The sequence below is a fragment of the Pleurodeles waltl genome, chromosome 8 (assembly GCF_031143425.1).
Source record: "Pleurodeles waltl isolate 20211129_DDA chromosome 8, aPleWal1.hap1.20221129, whole genome shotgun sequence".
Lineage (NCBI taxonomy): Eukaryota > Metazoa > Chordata > Amphibia > Caudata > Salamandridae > Pleurodeles > Pleurodeles waltl.
The window spans coordinates 766376357-766394965 of record NC_090447.1 but is presented as its reverse complement, the minus strand read 5'-3'; the positions used below and the strand labels follow the sequence as shown (position 1 = coordinate 766394965).

At 45.8% G+C, this 18609-nt stretch overlaps 1 protein-coding gene across 2 annotated transcripts in view; it reads right to left on the bottom strand.

Annotated features, from left to right (window-relative positions):
• The window catches only part of RPS6KA3 (ribosomal protein S6 kinase A3), a 540094-nt gene that overhangs the window by 91097 nt on the left and 430388 nt on the right, over positions 1-18609 (bottom strand). The gene's annotated exons all lie outside the window — the stretch shown is intronic.

Here is an 18609-nt window from a genome sequence, read left to right as displayed (position 1 = left end):
GACCACTTTGTGTGACTATAGTCATGAGCACTTGTTTGTTTCTGCTGCAAGCATGGATAGACCTTATAATCCACCAGCATTTCCTCGGTAGGCTGAAGCCTTTGGAGGCAGGGTTTGAAAGCCCAGGGAAGCTCCTGGTTCCTCTGTCACTTTTCACGCTCCCCAAGGTTAGTTGCAACAGGCACAGGGAAGCTTCAAGAGACAGAAAGGGGGAGGGAGGAGGGAAAGTTGGAGAGAAATCAACCAAAGAAGGAAAAGAGGAGAGCGAGGGAATGGATGGATCAAACATAAGATGGCACAAGGAGACAAGGGAGAGAGGAACAGGAGCAGGGCTGGTTTGACCGTTTTTGCCAGGGATGCTTTTGATTTTCCAGTCTAGCCCTGGTCGGGATTGACAGGGCAAGGCTGATTTGGTCAAGGGCCCAGACAGACAAGTTACTTACCTTCGATAATGCCTTATCTGGTAAAACTATAGCTAGCTGCAGATTCCTTACCTTTTAAATTCTCCCCGGGCGCCAGACTGGATCTGGAAGATGTTCGTGAGCAGTACACCCGCGCGCTGTTACTGGAGTTGATTGGCTCCGCTCCCATCGTCTGCATCATCCGCACCGGATAGGATGCTGTGGGTCCGCCATAGGTGCCACCCAAGCGCTGATGTCAGGTTCTTTTTGACGACTTTCCAGGCCAGAAGTGCAGAGCCATCCGGAACATTGACTACTGGTGCGTCAAAACTAAGGCCCTGAAAGGGGAGTCCCTGCCCTAGAAATCAGTTTGCAGAGCGGGGAGGATACGTGGGTTGATAAGAAATCTGCAGCTAAATATAGTCTCTACCAGATCGGTACTGAAGATAAGTAACTTGTTCATCTGATAGAGGCTTCTAGCTGCATATTCCTTACCTATGAATAGATACCCAAGCAATACCATCCCCGGAGGTCGGTCTGCAAACCTAGTTCAAACTAAAGTTCTGCAGGACCAAACGGGCAAAACGGCTGTCCTAGAACCTGACTGCCCAGGCAGTATTGTTTGGTAAACGTGGAGAAATGCACATGTTGCTGCCTGACAGATACCCAGGACCGGAACTCTGCGTGCCAATGCAGTAGTCCCGGCTTTAGCTCTGGTAGAATAAGTCCACAAACCCTCTGGATTGCTTTTTGACCAGTGATTAGCAGATCTAAATGCAGAAGATGACCCATTTGAAGATGGTGTGCTTCTGCACTGCCTAACCTTTTTTCACACCACTTTGTTAGGATAGCTAGAAAAGTAGGGCGGTCAAGGTGACAACGCCTGCAGCTCACTCACTCTGTGGGCAGATGTTATGGCCACAATGAAGGCTGTTTTCAAAGTGAGAATTCTGATACAATTGTGGAGAGGCTCATAAGGAGGGCACATCAGCAAGGTCAGAAACAAATACAGGTCCCACTGGGGAATAATAAATGGGGATGGAGGAAAAAGATGTGTAAGACCTTTGAGAACCCTATGTACAACAGAAGACTTAAAAAAAAAACAAATTCATCAGGCAACCTCAAAAAATCAAAAATAGCGGACAAATATACCTTAAGAGACTCCAGAGCAGAGCCCTGCTGGGCAAGGAATAGCATGAACAACAGAACCTCAGAGAGGAGAACAAAGGAGGGGGGGGAGGGGGGGGTAAGAATCCTGGTCTGTGTCCCATGCCACTAACCTAACAGGCGCATACCTTTTTGCTGGGACGGACTCATGGCTGCCAAGATTATGTTACAGGCTTCAGGAGGTTAGTACAAGGCTGTTAACTGTTGCTGCTCAATCTTTATGCAAGAAGGTGGAGAGTGGACAGGTTCATGTGCAAAACCTCCCCTTGCTGCTGCGACAGTAGATCCTGCAGAAGGGACAGTCTGATCAGAGGATCAATGGACATGCACAGCAGCTCTGGATACCAGACCCTCTGTGCCCAGTCTTCAGCCACAAGAATTACTTGGGCCTGGTCGTTCTTGATCTTCTTAAGAACTCTAAGCAGGAGTGGTATGGGTGGAAAGGCGTACAGGGGGCTTGATCTCCACCAAAGTTGAAAAGCGTCTCTGAGCGATTGGCACCTTAGAAATTCCAACATGCAATACTGCGGACACTACACATTTACGGCAGAGGTGAACAGATCTAACCAAGACTCTTCCTACTGCTGAAAACGACCTCAGGAGATGCCATTTGTGATCCGCTACAAAGCATTTTTTGGCAAGTTCATCCACTTTGTTGTTCAGGTCACCAGATGTTTAACCACCAGCTATACGCGCTGCTGTTTCTGCCAGGTCCAGAGGTGCAGAGCCTTTTGACGGAGGATCCACAACCCCACCCCGCCTGTTGCAGTACCACATGGTGGTAGTGTCTTCCGTGAACACCTGTGTCCTCTTTCCCTTGAGTGGGGGAAGAAAGGCTACTGGGTCCAGGGCAGATAAGACCTGAGCCAACGGCAGCATCTCAAACGTCTTCTGGAGGAAGAGATGGAGGGACCTAAGGTCTAGGATAAGGCGGAGACCTTTGTCCTTTTTCAGACCAAAAAGTAGCAGGAATAGCAACCACAGTCCACTTCTGGTACAGAAATCCTCTCTATGGTTCCCTTGGACAAGAGAGCTGTAACCTCCTTGCAGAGAAGGGACAAATGATCCTCAGTTATCAGACTGTAGGATGGTGGCATGGATGGAGGATCCATCCATGGATTGCCAGCGTAGCAGGTGATGGTGCAGGGGCAGGGCAGCATGCGTTGCACAGTGGCTGACCAGGAACGGCTGCTGTTGGAGACCCCTTCTGTAGCCACTAAAGGAACAAAAGGCAGACTGGGGGGAGTGAAAGGCAGGCTGCTGCGAGGCCCAAGGACCTGGCCACTGCCCAGGAATCCTTGAAACGCTTGAGTGCAGAGACTGCCTTGTCTCCAAAGAGATGGGTGCCAATAATTGGATGCTCATCAGAGAAGCCTGGGCATCCCCTGAAAGACCAGATGTCCTCAGCTCGGCATGGCGCCTCAAGGCAGCTGTAGGAGAAACTGCTCTAGATTGTGAGTCAGTTGTGTCAAATCTGCAACGAATTGTCATCTAGTCCAACCTTTTGGATTCCCTGTCTGGGGGAGCGGAAAGGAACACACCGTGGGGGGTAGAGGCTTGGACCATCAGCTCTCAGGGGTGGGGTGTTGCATCAAGAAACTTGGGTTCCCTTGGTATGGGGGTGATGGTGGCAGGTAATTGTCCGGTTCGCAGGAGCCCATGTGTTCGGTTTGGACCAGGTACCCAGTAGGACGTCAGTGAGGCACCACTGAAGGGAGCAGGGGTTCGGAGGTGGAAGCTCCCAGTTGCAGCACCTCTATCAAGAGGTTAGTCTCGACTGCCACCGAAGGAAGTTGAGGGTCCAGCCGCCCTCCTCAACCACCATAGCATAAGAAGCTCCCTCCTCAGTAGCCAGGGGAGGGGGAGAAAGCATGCCAGTATCTGGAGAAGTGTCCAGTACGCTGGCCTCACCCAAGTTTTCATACCAGTTTATTTCTTCATGGGACTGGTTTTAAAAGGTCCAGCTACCCCTCCTATTCATCCTCGAAGCCTACGCTATAGGAAAAGGGCTCAGGATTGAAACAAGGAGGCAAGGCTCCTATCAGCATCCGAGTCGTACGATGCCCATCTGCACCACGTCTGATTCGGGGATTACAATGGGGATGGCACCGCCTGTGGGGTGGCATAACCGGTGCTGGTCTAGATCCAGGGCTCGTACACTGGGAGTGCCAAAGCCACTGGGGCAGAACCCAAAGAGGCCCCCTATGACTCCACAGGGCCCAAAGGCGTTCCAGCAGGGTCAGGCTGCCAAAAAATGAAGCACATCGCCCCATCGTGTTAGGGAGGTGTCGCTCCAGCTCCCAGAAACTCAAGGAAGTGCAGAGTCTGCACAGGTTTCCCAAAACGAGGCCTCGAGTGGCAATACTCCCTCATCGGCTGAGGAGAAGTCAAACAGCGATTCGACTTCTTTGATTTTTCTCTTGTGCCTCAACGTACCCGATCACCCCGAGGTCTTGGAGGGGGACGATAACTACTTCAGACTCCGATGAAAGAGCCAATCGACGCCATCTACCGGCACACCTTTTTCAGGATTTGTAAGAGCTCAGAGGAGGATTAATGAAGTTGGTGACGGATCACAACCACGGACAACATGCCCTTGCTCGTGACTTGGATGGCCTGTAGGCTTAGGAGCCCAGTTCGTGATGCTTCTTGTGGTTTTTCCTCAAAGCCTAGTCCAACAACTTACCAGAGGAAGTTGGAGAGGTCTTCACAGGTATAGGTCTACTGGTTTCTCAACAGGACGGTCACCTTTTAATCTTATACATCTTTCTGCACTGCTGCCCCTGGATCTTCAAAGGGAGCAGTCCATCTGAAAAGATATCTCAAATCGGAATATGAATGGTGATATGGAGGTAGCAGAAGCAGTGGTGTGTCAATGGTAGTAAACAACTTCTTAGGAATAGGAAATACTCTACTAAACTGATATGGCTTCTTTATAGCAAAACCTACTTTGCTGTGCCAGAATCTGCGTCAACAGTACAATATCTTATACCTGGTTGTTGTGCGTGAGGGACAGCACTTATTCCAGCCCGTTCAAGGAGAGTCCATCTTTACTATGAGTAAATGACCTTGCGAATCTGGATGCTCATTTCGGTACAAAGGGTTAGTCTGGGTCATTTCAGTGTCAAGGCTCTTTCAGAGTAAAGTGTTGGTTTTAGTGCTGAGCAGTGGCAGGTAGGATACTTGGCACAGACTGAGGAACTCAAGCTTTTGTATGAGGTGTTTCTTGAATCAAAACAATGTCAGAAACCAAGGCAACAATCCCCGGCATGCATGGGGACAGTGGTCAATAGAGGTTCGGGGTATTACGACTGGTCCTCATGGTTAAAAGCTTGAAATCAGAGGTTTGGTCTTACCCCTCAGTGTAGGCTTTACTGGGGGTGCTGAAGAACCATGATCTCTGGTGTCATTCGGCCCTCCAAGTTCTCACTGGATGCAATTATTTTTAACCACTGTGGACTCTGTAGAGTCGTGGTAGTGCATGACTTCGTAGTGTGCCCTTTTTCTGTTCCTTCATTGTCATGATTGGTCGCTTTGAGAAGAAAGAAAAAAGGCACTGCATGGTGCTTTCGTAGCAGACTCTGTAGGCAAAGGCTACAGACTGTGTATTTTCCATAACATGCAGCCAAACAAGTCCTTTTCATACAACCTGGCTGCACACTCTTTAGCATAATTACTTCTTGACCGATGCTGGTCCATGTGTTCATACAGCAAGCACTTTTCTGGCTACCAGGTCTGTGGGTGTTGAAATATCTTCTGACATGCAGCTGTACCAGGTTACTCTAACCCCATTCAAACACGATGGTGAGGAAAGAAAAACAATCCGATGTGGAGTCTGTCCTCAAGCTTTGTGAATCACCACTGAAACACGGGTATTCTAATACCCCTTGTTGAAATGTATCTGTGATCATGCCAATACCTTTAACTACAGTGTTCAAGTCTTATCAGCAATCTGCATATTACAGATCGGGCAAGGAGGAACATTTTCAACACAGGGCCGAAATACATTTGGGAAGCCCGTTTCTCAAACATCCAGTGTGGCTTCAGTGTATTTTTTTCTGCAAAATCTACATTTCTCGCCATATTGTTTGAAGATTTACGACACATGAGAAAGGGCTCTTTAACGGAGGGCCAGGATGTAGGTCAGATTTTTGGCATAACAACTAGATAAATGAGGTCTATTTATATTAATTGTATTTAGGTTTATCTTACATGGATATCCTGAAAATATGGCACAGATACGCCACCGGGGACTAAAGTCTGACATCCTTGATCTATATCTTGTCAGAAAGATTAACTTTAGTCTTCTGCGACGTGTTAGGCAAATTCAAAATTATTGTTGAATTTCAGGAAACAGATTTTAAGAAAAAATCTTTCTAATTTCAGAAAACAAATTGGCTGAAAACATTTGAAATTAAGAACAAAATTAATAATTACAAACTATTAGTTCAAGTCTGGTGTACTGCACATCTACAGTGAACTGCTCATGACATGTAACCATTTCAAAATGGTCACTTTTTGCAGTCTTTCTACAGACAGCTTTGGCTGTGTAGTAGGCACATTTTACACAATACTATGAAGAGTGGGCTTTGAGGCAACACCTTGCTCACTCTGAATGGCTTGCTTGTCCATTCCAATCCCTGCTCTTGAGTATGTTTCCTTCATATTCTTGGGGTTGTACTGCCTTTGCATTTCTGTTTTACCCTGGTTTTAGATGGTATTACTACTACTACTACTGTTGTTCTCAAGGAACTATTTGTTTTCTCCTGTTCCTTTCTCTGGCTCTCATTTTCGAGCATGCACTCTTTTTTCCACTCCCTTGCTAACCCCACCACTTCCAACTTTCCAATCACCCTCATCAGTGCTCTCCCTCCGATAATAACCATTGCAGGGCATATGGTCTCATACGCTTCTCTCCTCTCCCATCCCTCACTTCTCTTTCTTGCCTCAACTTTCTCTCCTGCCACTAACTGCTACTGACTTTGCCAATGTTGGTTGCTTTCTAACTTGCACCTGCATCAGCAAAGTCAAAATGGGCAGTGTCTCATTGTAGAACTCATTTTATATACTTCTAAGATGGCTGTCATGCTGCATGCAAATGGAACACGGCACTGTTGGACTTGGCATCCTTGGTGTGTTCCCCCCCCCCCCCCCCCCCCTAACGTAGACCTCCTGTTTTGCTAACTCTGTTTTTTATTAGGCTTAGGACTCTGCACACTGCTTACATGTGTGTGCTCTCTCGTTAAAACCTGGTAGAAACGGCTTATATCCAATTGGCATATTGAATTTACTTGTAAGTCCCTAGAAAATGCTCCTACCTTTACCCAGTGATTGTAAACGGAATGCTGCTAGTGGCCTGCAGCACTGATTGTGCCACACACGTAAGTAGCACTTTATGTCTCAGGCCTACCATTGCAACCTATGTATGCAGTCTTAAACCGCCATTTCAACATGGCAAAATAAACCTTTTGCTCGACCAAAACCTTCCTTCAGAATACAAATGTGTCAACCCTAGGATAGCCCCTGGAAAGTCCAGAGGGCAGGTTTCAATGTATTTAAAACAGTAGGACACGTACGTCTACGTTTTACATGTCCTGGTAGTGAAAAATGTTTAAATTCGTTTTTTACTACTCCAAGACCTACCTCTCCCATAGGATAGCATTGGAGTTACCTTATTACATTTAGCAAGCTGTAATTATCAAATGGGAGCAGATGACCAGCTCATGTTTGGTGTCAGGACTGTAATGAAAAATCCTAACTTCTGGTGAAGTTGGATTTTAAATTACAATTTTGACAATACCACTTTTAGAAAGTTGGCATTTTCGTGCCTTAGCCAGCTGGTGCCTCTGTGCATCTCTAGGTCACATGACAGTTGGGCTTTGTGTATTCCTCCTAGACAGCCACACACAAAAGGGAGCTTAAGTGTGCCTGGATGGGCCAACACTGGTGCAATAGGTGGGAGAAGCTGGGCTGAGCCCCACTTACACTTGAATAGGCTGTGTCCTGCCTCCACACAAAATGGCTGCATACCTCCTGTAGTTGATCTGGAGTCAGGGCCAGGAAGGCAGGGCACTTGTGCACTTCAAAGGCCGCCGCTAGAAGCTGCCCACTTCAAAGGCACAACTGGGTATAAATACTGGACATCAGACACCGACTTTTTAGTACACTTCTGGACCTGTGGATTCTCTGGCAGGAAGGTCGGCTGTGGTGCTAAAATGTCTGCCATTCTGTTTGAGTGTTGTCCTTCTGTACTAACAAGCTGGCCTCTTGCCTGGGTGAGAAGGACCAGATCTGCATCACTTGAACCCACAACCCTAGCGTGACTCCAAGTGATAGTTGTCTAGCCTTCTAACTGGAAGCCTCAGGGACAGAACGGGCTTCCAACAACCTTGCACCTGGACTCTGACAATATTGAGCCTACCCTGCCCAGAAGTGCCACCCCATCTGGACCCTTGGAAGTGGGCTTAAGGTGCTCTGCCAGTCTTTGTGGATCCAGCAAAACCAACATCTCCTCTGGTGGGTGGCGCAACCCCTAGCAAAACTGATGCAACGATGCTCCTGCGTGGATTGGACCTGTCGCAAAGACCTGCATTACCTCCGCGGTCTCTTAAACTGCCACTGCGTGTTGCATCCTCAGGACAGGCCCTCGCATCCTTTGTTGATAGCAGCCTAGACAATGTCTTGCTTGAGGAGCCTTGCAGCTCCTCAGAATTGATACAACACCTTGAGTGAGCTGCAACCTCGATGCTGGACTTTGCATCGCAAGCCCTCATCGATGGGGACCTCGCATTGCGGCTTTGCAGCATGTCAAAACAGATGCATAGCTTCGGCTGCATGACACACCTTTGACACAGATCCTCGCAATGCTTCCAAAACCAGGATATAAGGTACTTGTTTAGAGAGTCTAACTGGGTCCCGGTAGCTAGCCAGTGCTCCATCACGGTAGGGTAGAACTTTACTTTTTTCCAGTCTGCATTGACCAGATATCCACAGTTGGAGCTTTAAACTTTTTGCCGCCATTTTCCCTAAAATCTTTACAATTGCATATCCCTAGTACTACCAATTGGATTTTTCACGTTTTGATCTTGTTTTATTTATTAACGAAAGCTCTATTTGTCTAGCTAGGTGGGGAATCCTTTTTGTGTGGGGTTAATTACTTATTGAAGTACTGCAAAAACACTTCACACCTTTCCTTAGTTAAGCCTGACTGCTCTGTGCCAAGCTACCGTAGGGTTGAGCACAGGTTCTTTTAGGGTTGCCTTGTGCCTCACCCTGACAAGAATTGTGGTTGCTGCTCGACCAGGGCTTGCACGCCAGTCAACCAACTGCCAAATTTCTTACAGCAACCATCTAGAAAATATAGGAAATAACATTCCAAGGTGGACTAACATTTATTATACTGCCTAGATGCCCGCCTCATTGTGTGTACATACAACATAACAACCAACTTAGAAATATAATAAAATACTATTCTGAGCTGTCCAGCCACTGCTAAGGCTTTGTTAATGCTGGCACAATTATAAAAGCATTGGCAAAGTCAATAGCAGCAAGCAAGACCGAGTGGTTTTGCCAAGGATTGTTTTCTATTTTTTCCTGATCTTTCATTGTACTCCTGGAAGGGTTGTTTTATTTATCCCATTACACAAATAAATGTGCATCTTTGGGGGAGATAGGGGGTGCTCATTTAACAAAAAAAACAAAAACAAAAAAAAAAAAAGAAGAAGAGGATCTACTTAGCTTTAAATATCCACTACATTGCGGTCATTCAGACTCTGCAACAAACACCTCTGTTTGATGGATGGATGTAAGGCACATCATCTAATGCCACCAATAAGAAAAGCAAAATGTAGAGGGATAAACTAAAAGGTCAATTGGCTTCCCAAGGTAGTCGAGTTCAGAGGTTCTTGTAAAATCATTAGCTCTGCTAAAGAGAGGAAAGGATAGGTTTTCTAGCTAGACCTAGAATAACAGCCACTGGCCCAAGAAGGATGCGTTTCCTTGAGGTTTTGAGCAACTCTAACTTCAGGACTCCCTTGACACTTAAGGCATAGAATACCAGGAAAAAAAAAAAACAACAACAAAAAAAACATTAGACCACAAAAAGTCTAAGTTACGGATTGCTTTTTCTGATAACTGGTGTTATTTATTTCTGTACTAAATGGTGCAAATTTTGTTGACCTTAGAAGAACAAGAAGCTGAGTGGACTTTGCAGTTGTATGACGGAACCACGCAAGCCATTACCACACATATGCCTTTAACCATGAACAATTTTACCACATATGTCTTTGCAACGGAAATTTTAATATTTTGCAGGTAGACATCTGTTTGTGGCATGTAGTGCTGCAGATTCACATGTTTTGAATAAATGTGCCATCTAGTGTAGGGTTCGGAGTGTTACAAGTTGTTTTTCTTCAAAGAAGCTTTTTCAAGTCACAAGACCGAGTTACTTCACCTCTCGGTGATAGGGCGCATGAGCATGGAGTCCTTTGTTACCGATTGTTTTAACGCAGGAGGGTAAAGGAGTAAAGAATTGTGTATGTACAACTATATATTATTGAAAGTAAAGAAGATGTGCATGCACTGTATGGAAAATGTCACTTACCCAGTGTACATCTGTTCGTGGCATGAGACGCTGCAGATTCACATGCTTTGCACATCCCGCCATCTAGTGTTGGGCTCGGAGTGTTACAAGTTGTTTTTCTTCGAAGAAGTCTTTCGAGTCACGAGATCGAGGGACTCCTCCCCTTTCGGCTCCATTGCGCATGGGCGTCGACTCCATCTTAGATTGTTTTCCCCGCAGAGGGTGAGGTAGGAGTTGTGTATTATAGTAATAGTGCCCATGCAATGGAGTAAACATGTATGTACATGATGTAGTTTAAAGTGTTATATTTACAAATTTACAAATGTTCAAGATCAACTTCGAAACGGCTACAGGCTCCCGGGGAGGCGGGTGGGCGCATGTGAATCTACAGCGTCTCATGCCACGAACAGATGTACACTGGGTAAGTGACATTTTCCGTTCAATGGCATGTGTAGCTGCAGATACACATGCTTTGCATAGACTAGTAAGCAGTTAACTCCCCAAAAGCGGTGGTTCAGCCTGTAGGAGTTGAAGTTGTTTGAAATAAAGTTCGTAGTACTGCTTGTCCTACTGTGGCTTGTTGTGCTGTTAACACATCAACGCAGTAGTGCTTGGTAAACGTATGAGGCGTAGACCATGTGTCTGCCTTACATATTTCAGTCACTGGAATGTTTCCTAGAAAGGCCATGGTAGCACCTTTCTTTCTAGTTGAGTGTGCCCTCGGTGTAATAGGCAGTTCTCTTTTTGCTTTGAGATAACAGGTTTGAATGCATTTAACTATCCATCTAGCAATGCCTCGTTTGGAATTTGGATTTCCTGTATGAGATTTTGGAAAGCAACAAATAATTGTTTTGTTTTCCGAATTTGTTTTGTTCTGTCAATGTAGTACATTAATGCTCTTTTGATGTCTAATGTATGTAGTGCTCTCTCAGCTACAGAATCTGGCTGTGGGAAGAACACTGGTAGTTCTACTGTTTGATTCAAGTGGTACGGTGATATGACTTTTGGTAAAAATTTTGGATTTGTCCGTAGAACTACTTTATGCTTGTGTATTTGGATAAATGGTTCTTGTATGGTAAATGCTTGGATTTCACTTCTTAGAGATGTGATGGCAATTAGAAATGCAACTTTCCATGTTAAATATTGCATTTCACATAAGTGCATGGGCTCTAAAGGTGGCCCCATGAGTCGTGTTAAGACATTGTTGAGGTTCCATGAAGGAACTGGTGGTGTTCTTGGTGGTATAATTCTTTTTAGGCCTTCCATAAAGGCTTTTATGACTGGTATCCTAAACAGTGAAGATGAGTGGGTAATTTGTAGGTAAGCTGAAATTGCGGTAAGATGTATCTTAATGGATGAAAAAGCTAGTTTTGACTTTTGCAAATGTAGCAAGTAGCTTACGATGTCTTTAGCAGATGCGTGTAAGGGTTGAATTTGCTTATTATGGCAATAATAAACAAACCTTTTCCACTTATTTGCTTAGCAATGTCTAGTGGTTGGTGTTCTAGCTTGTTTTATGACTTCCATACATTCCTGTGTAAGGTCTAAGTGTCCGAACTCTAAGACTTCAGGAGACAAATTGCTAGATTCAGCGATGCTGGATTGGGGTGTCTGATCTGTTGATTGTGTTGAGTTAACAGATCTGGTCTGTTTGGTAGTTTGATATGAGGCACTACCGAGAGGAACTAGTAGTGTTGTGTACCAAGGTTGTCTTGCCCAAGTTGGTGCTATGAGTATGATTTTGAGTTTGTTTTGACTCAACTTGTTTACTAGATATGGAAGGAGTGGGAGAGGGGGAAAAGCGTATGCAAATATCCCTGACCAACTCATCCATAACACATTGCCCAGAGACTGATCCTGTGGGTACCTGGATGTGAAGTTTTGGCATTTTGCGTTTTCTTTTGTTGCAAACAGGTCTATTTGTGGTGTTCCCCAATTTTGGAAGTAAGTGTGTAGTACTTGGGGGTGAATCTCCCATTCGTGTATCTGTTGGTGATCCCGAGAGAGATTGTCTGCTAATTGATTCTGTATCCCTGGAATGAACTGTGCTATTAGGCGAATGTGGTTGTGTATCGCCCAATGCCATATTTTTTGTGTCAGGAGACAACTGTGTTGAGTGTGTTCCTCCCTGTTTGTTTAGGTAATACATTGTTGTCATGTTGTCTGTTTTGACAAGAATGTGTTTGTGGCTTATTATTGGTTGAAATGCTTTTAACGCTAGAAATACTGCCAATAGTTCTAAGTGATTTATGTGAAACTGTTTTAGACGAGAGTCCCATTGTCCCTGAATGCTGTGTTGATTGAGGTGTGCTCCCCTCCCTATCATGGAGGCATCTGTAGTTATTACGTATTGAGGCACTGGGTCTTGAAAACGCCGCCCTTGGTTTAAATTTATATTGTTCCACCATTGAAGCGAGGTACATGTTTGGCGATCTATCAACACTAGATCTAGAAGTTGACCCTGTGCTTGTGACCATTGTGATGCTAGGCACTGTTGTAAGGGCCGCAAGTGCAATCTTGCGTTTGGGACAATGGCTATGCATGAGGACATCATGCCTAGGAGTTTCATTACTATTTTGACTTGTATTCTTTGGTTTGGATACATGACCTGTATTACATTGTGAAATGCTTGTACTCTTTGTGGACTTGGAGTGGCAATCGCTTTTGCTGTGTCGATTGTTGCCCCTAAGTATTGCTGTGTTTGACACGGCTGAAGGTGTGACTTTGTGTAGTTGACTGAGAAACCTAGTTTGTGTAGGGTTTCTATGACGTACTTTGTGTGTTGTAATGAAAATGTCACTTACCCAGTGTACATCTGTTCGTGGCATCAGTCGCTGTAGATTCACATGTTTTGCAATAGCTCGCCATCTGGTGTTGGGCCGGAGTGTTACAAGTTGTTTTTCTTCGAAGAAGTCTTTCGAGTCACGGGACCGAGCGACTCCTCCTTTTGTGTCCATTGCGCATGGGCGTTGACTCTATCCTCGATTGTTTTTCCCCGCAGAGGGTGAGGTAGGAGTTGTATTGTAGTAATAGTGCCCATGCAATGGAGTGACTAAGTATGTACCTATATAAGGTTGAAATGATATATATACAAATAGTTGAAGGTAACTTCCGAACTGCTACAGGCTCCCGGGGAGGCGGGTGGGCACATGCAAATCTACAGCGACTGATGCCACGAACAGATGTACACTGGGTAAGTGACATTTTCAGTTCGATGGCATCTGTCGCTGTAGATACGCATGTTTTGCATAGACTAGTAAGCAGTTATCTCCCCAAAAGCGGTGGCTCAGCCTGTAGGAGTGGAAGTAGTCTGAAACAATGTTCTTAATACGGCTTGCCCTACTGTGGCTTGTTGTGCGGATAACACGTCTACACAGTAGTGCTTGGTGAATGTGTGAGGCGTAGACCATGTGGCTGCCTTACATATTTCTTGCATTGGGATGTTTCCTAGAAAGGCCATGGTAGCACCTTTCTTTCTGGTTGAGTGTGCCCTTGGTGTAATGGGCAGCTGTCGTTTAGCTTTAAGGTAGCAGATTTGGATGCATTTAACTATCCATCTGGCTATACCTTGTTTTGATATTGGGTTTCCTGCATGAGGTTTTTGGAATGCAATAAATAGTTGTTTAGTCTTTCTGATGTTTTTAGTTCTGTCAATGTAATACATTAATGCTCTTTTGACATCTAATGTATGTAGTGCCCTCTCAGCTACGGAATCTGGCTGTGGGAAGAACACTGGAAGTTCCACTGTTTGATTTAGATGGAACGGTGAAATAACCTTTGGTAAAAATTTAGGATTAGTCCTCAGGACGACCTTATTCTTGTGTAGTTGTATAAAAGGTTCTTGTATTGTAAACGCCTGAATCTCGCTTACTCTTCTTAGGGAAGTAATGGCGATGAGGAATGCAACCTTCCAGGTTAGGAACTGTATTTCGCAGGAGTGCATGGGTTCGAAAGGTGGACCCATAAGTCTAGTTAGGACAACATTTAGGTTCCATGAAGGAACAGGTGGTGTTCTTGGTGGAATAATTCTTTTAAGGCCCTCCATGAATGCTTTAATGACTGGTATCCTATAAAGGGAAGTTGAATAGGTAGTCTGCAGGTATGCAGATATTGCTGCAAGGTGTATTTTAATGGAAGAGAAAGCTAGGTTAGATTTTTGTAAGTGAAGCAAGTAACCCACTACATCTTTTGGAGTTGCGTGTAATGGTTGGATTTGATTAATATGGCAGTAGCAAACAAACCTCTTCCATTTACTTGCATAGCAGTGCCTGGTGGATGGCCTTCTGGCTTGCTTTATGACTTCCATACACTCTTGTGTAAGTTGTAAGTGTCCGAATTCTAGGATTTCAGGAGCCAGATTGCTAGATTCAGCGATGCTGGATCTGGGTGCCTGATCTGTTGGTTGTGTTGAGTTAACAGATCCGGTCTGTTGGGCAGTTTGATGTGTGGTACTACTGATAGGTCTAGCAGCGTTGTGTACCAGGGTTGCCTTGCCCAAGTTGGTGCTATTAATATGAGTTTGAGTTTGTTTTGACTGAGTTTGTTTACCAGATAAGGAAGGAGAGGGAGAGGAGGAAAAGCGTAGGCAAATATCCCTGACCAGTTCATCCATAGGGCATTGCCCTGGGACTGCCTGTGTGGGTATCTGGATGCGAAGTTTTGGCATTTTGCGTTCTCTTTTGTCGCAAACAAGTCTATCTGAGGTGTTCCCCAGATCTTGAAGTAAGTGTTCAGAGTTTGGGGGTGAATTTCCCATTCGTGGACCTGTTGGTGATCTCGAGAGAGATTGTCTGCGAGTTGATTCTGAATCCCTGGGATAAACTGTGCTATTAGGCGAATTTGGTTGTGAATTGCCCAATGCCATATCTTTTGTGCCAACCGGCTCAACTGTGTTGAGTGTGTCCCCCCTTGCTTGTTTAGATAATACATTCTCGTCAAAACAGACAACATGACAACAATGTATTTGTGAACTATTATTGGTTGGAAAGCCTTTAGTGCTTGAAAAACTGCTAGCAGTTCTAGGTGATTTATATGCAGTTTTGTTTGATGTACGTTCCATTGTCCTTGTATGCTGTGTTGATCGAGGTGTGCTCCCCACCCTGTCATGGAAGCATCTGTTGTTATTACGTATTGTGGCACTGGGTCTTGGAAAGGCCACCCTTTGTTTAAATTTATATTGTCCCACCATAGAAGCGAGAGGTAAGTTTGGCGGTCTATTAACACCAGATCTAGAAGGTGACCCTGTGCTTGTGACCATTGTGATGCTAGGCACTGTTGTAAGGGCCTCATGTGCAGTCTTGCGTTTGGGACAATGGCTATGCATGAAGACATCATGCCTAGGAGTTGTAATATCATCTATGCTTGTATCTTTTGTGTTGGATACATGCGTTGTATGATGTTGTTGAAGTTTTGAATTCTTTGTGGACTTGGAGTGGCTACTCCTTTTGTTGTGTTTATTATGGCTCCTAGGTACTGTTGTACTTTGCACAGCAGGATGTTGGATTTTGCGAAGTTGACGGTGAACCCCAGTTTGTAGAGGGTTTGTATGATTTGATTTGTGTGGTGTGAGCACTTTGATAACGAATGGGTCTTGATTAGCCAGTCGTCTAGATACGGGAATACATGTATTTGCTGCCTTCTGATGTGTGCAGCGACTACTGCTAGACATTTTGTAAAGACTCTTGGTGCTGTTGTTAAACCGAAAGGCAATACTTTGAATTGGTAATGTATTCCTTTGAATACAAACCTTAGGTATTTCCTGTGCGATGGATGTATTGGTATATGGAAATACGCGTCTTTGAGGTCTAAGGTTGTCATGTAGTCGTGTAGTTTGAGCAATGGTAGCACTTCTTGTAGTGTGACCATGTGAAAGTGGTCTGATTTGATGTATGTGTTTACTATCCTGAGGTCTAGGATTGGTCTTAGCGTTTTGTCCTTCTTTGGTATTAAGAAGTACAGTGAATAAACTCCTGTGTTTATTTGTGTGTTTGGTACTAATTCGATTGCATTCTTTTGCAATAGTGCTTGAACTTCTGTCTCCAGGAGCTCGGAATGATGTTGTGATAAATTTTGTGCTCTTGGTGGTATGTTTGGAGGGAATTGTAGAAATTCTATGCAATAACCATGTTGGATAATTGCTAGAACCCAAGTGTCTGTAGTGATTTCCTGCCATGCTTTGTAATAATGACCTATTCTTCCCCCCACTGGTGTTGTGTGGAGGGGATGAGTGACATGTGAGTCACTGCTTAGTTGCAGGGGTTTTGGGGCTTTGAAATTTTCCCCTATTCCTAGGGAATTGCCCTCCTCTGTATTGGCCCCGAAAGCCTCCCCTGTACTGTCCCTGGTAACTGGACGGTGTTGCCTGTGAGGTGCTGGCTTGTGTGGCCTGACCCCGAAACCCCCCTCTAAAGGGTGTCTTGCGGAAGGTGCCGTAGTTTCCTCTGCTCTGCGGGGAGTAGAGTGCGCCCATTGCTTTAGCAGTGTCCGTGTCCTTTTTAAGTTTTTCTATGGCTGTGTCCACTTCTGGACCGAACAGTTCTTTTTCATTGAAAGGCATATTGAGAACTGCCTGCTGTATCTCTGGTTTAAACCCAGACGTTCGTAGCCATGCATGCCTTCTGATGGTCACGGATGTATTAATTGTCCTTGCAGCTGTGTCTGCTGCGTCCATGGAGGAGCGTATCTGGTTGTTTGAAATGTTTTGACCTTCCTCAACCACTTGCTTTGCCCTTTTTTGTAGGTCTTTGGGTAGATGTTCAATGAGGTGTTGCATCTCATCCCAATGGGCTCTGTCATAGCGCGCAAGTAGTGCTTGAGAGTTGGCGATGCGCCACTGGTTTGCAGCCTGTGCTGCGACTCTCTTTCCAGCTGCATCGAACTTGCGGCTTTCTTTATCCGGGGGTGGTGCATCCCCAGATGTGTGGGAGTTGGCCCTTTTCCTAGCTGCTCCTACAACGACGGAATCTGGTGGCAGCTGTGCAGTGATGAAAACAGGGTCTGTAGGGGGCGCCTTATACTTTTTTTCCACTCTTGGTGTGATTGCCCTACTTTTGACCGGCTCCTTAAAAATTTATTTTGCGTGCCGGAGCATACCAGGGAGCATAGGCAGGCTTTGGTAGGAGCTGTGGGTGGAGGAGAGGGTGTTGAATAAAAAGTCATCCTCGACCTGTTCTGAGTGGAGGCTTACATTGTGAAATTGTGCTGCTCTAGCCACCACTTGAGAATACGCAGTGCTGTCTTCTGGTGGAGATGGCTTTGTAGGGTATGCCTCCGGGCTGTTATCTGACACTGGGGCGTCGTACAAGTCCCATGCATCCTGATCCTGGTCACCCTGGCTCATGGTGGTGTGAGCTGGGGAATGTGATGGAGTTTGTGCTGGTGAGACGTGAATTACAGGTGGAGGAGAGGGTGGTGGAGTAACCTTTTTCACCACCTTTGTTTGTGGTGTTTGTTCAGTTTGGAACTCCAGTCTTCTCTTTCTTCTAATAGGGGGAAGGGTGCTTATTTTCCCTGTTCCCTCCTGTATGAAGATACGCTTTTGCGTATGGTCTACATCGGTAGATTGCAGCTCTTCCTCGAACCTATGCTTTCGCATTTGGGAGGTTAGTGAATGCTCCTCTGTATAAGAGCCTGAAACTGGGTCGGTTGCAGGTTGTTTTGGCGCCGAAACCCTGTCTGCATCTTTTTTCGGCTCCGAGCTGACTTTTCTTTTTTTCGGGGCCGAAACCTCTCGGCGTCGATCTTCGTCGGTGCCGCTGTCTCGGCGTCGAGCCGTGTCTACACCGCTATCTCGGTGTCGATGCTTGTCTCCAGCACTTTCTCGGTCCCGAGAAGGCTGCGTACCGGTGTCTCGACCAGAGTCGGACTGTCTCGGCACTGTTTGGGCCTTTTTCGGTGCCGACGGTCGGTCACCGAATTTATGGGTCGAGCCATGGCCTGGTGGCAGTGGCGTCCCCTGGGCCTTGTCAATCTTCTTATGTGTTGTTTTCGACGTCTTACTCACGGTTTGTGGGTCATCGAATTCCTCGGAGTCCGATTCGTGGATCGAGAAGGTACCTTCCTCTTCTTGTTCCTCGAACTCTCGGTGGGCTGTCGGCGCGGACGCCATTTGAAGTCTTCTGGCTCGACGGTCTCGGAGTGTTTTTCGGGACCGGAACGCACGACAGGCCTCGCAGGTGTCTTCACTGTGCTCAGGTGACAGGCACAGGTTACAGACCAAGTGTTGGTCTGTATAGGGGTACTTGTTGTGGCATTTGGGACAGAAACGGAACGGGGTCCGTTCCATCGGCGTTCTTCAGCACGCGGTCGGGACGACCAGGCCCCGACGGGGGATCGAAAAACTACCCCGAAGGGCACCGGAGCTCTTCGATGCGGTGTTGAATCTAACTACGCCGATCCCGAACGCAACAATACCGACGAAAATCTTCCGAATTTAGCTATCTTTCCGTTCCGAAACTCGGA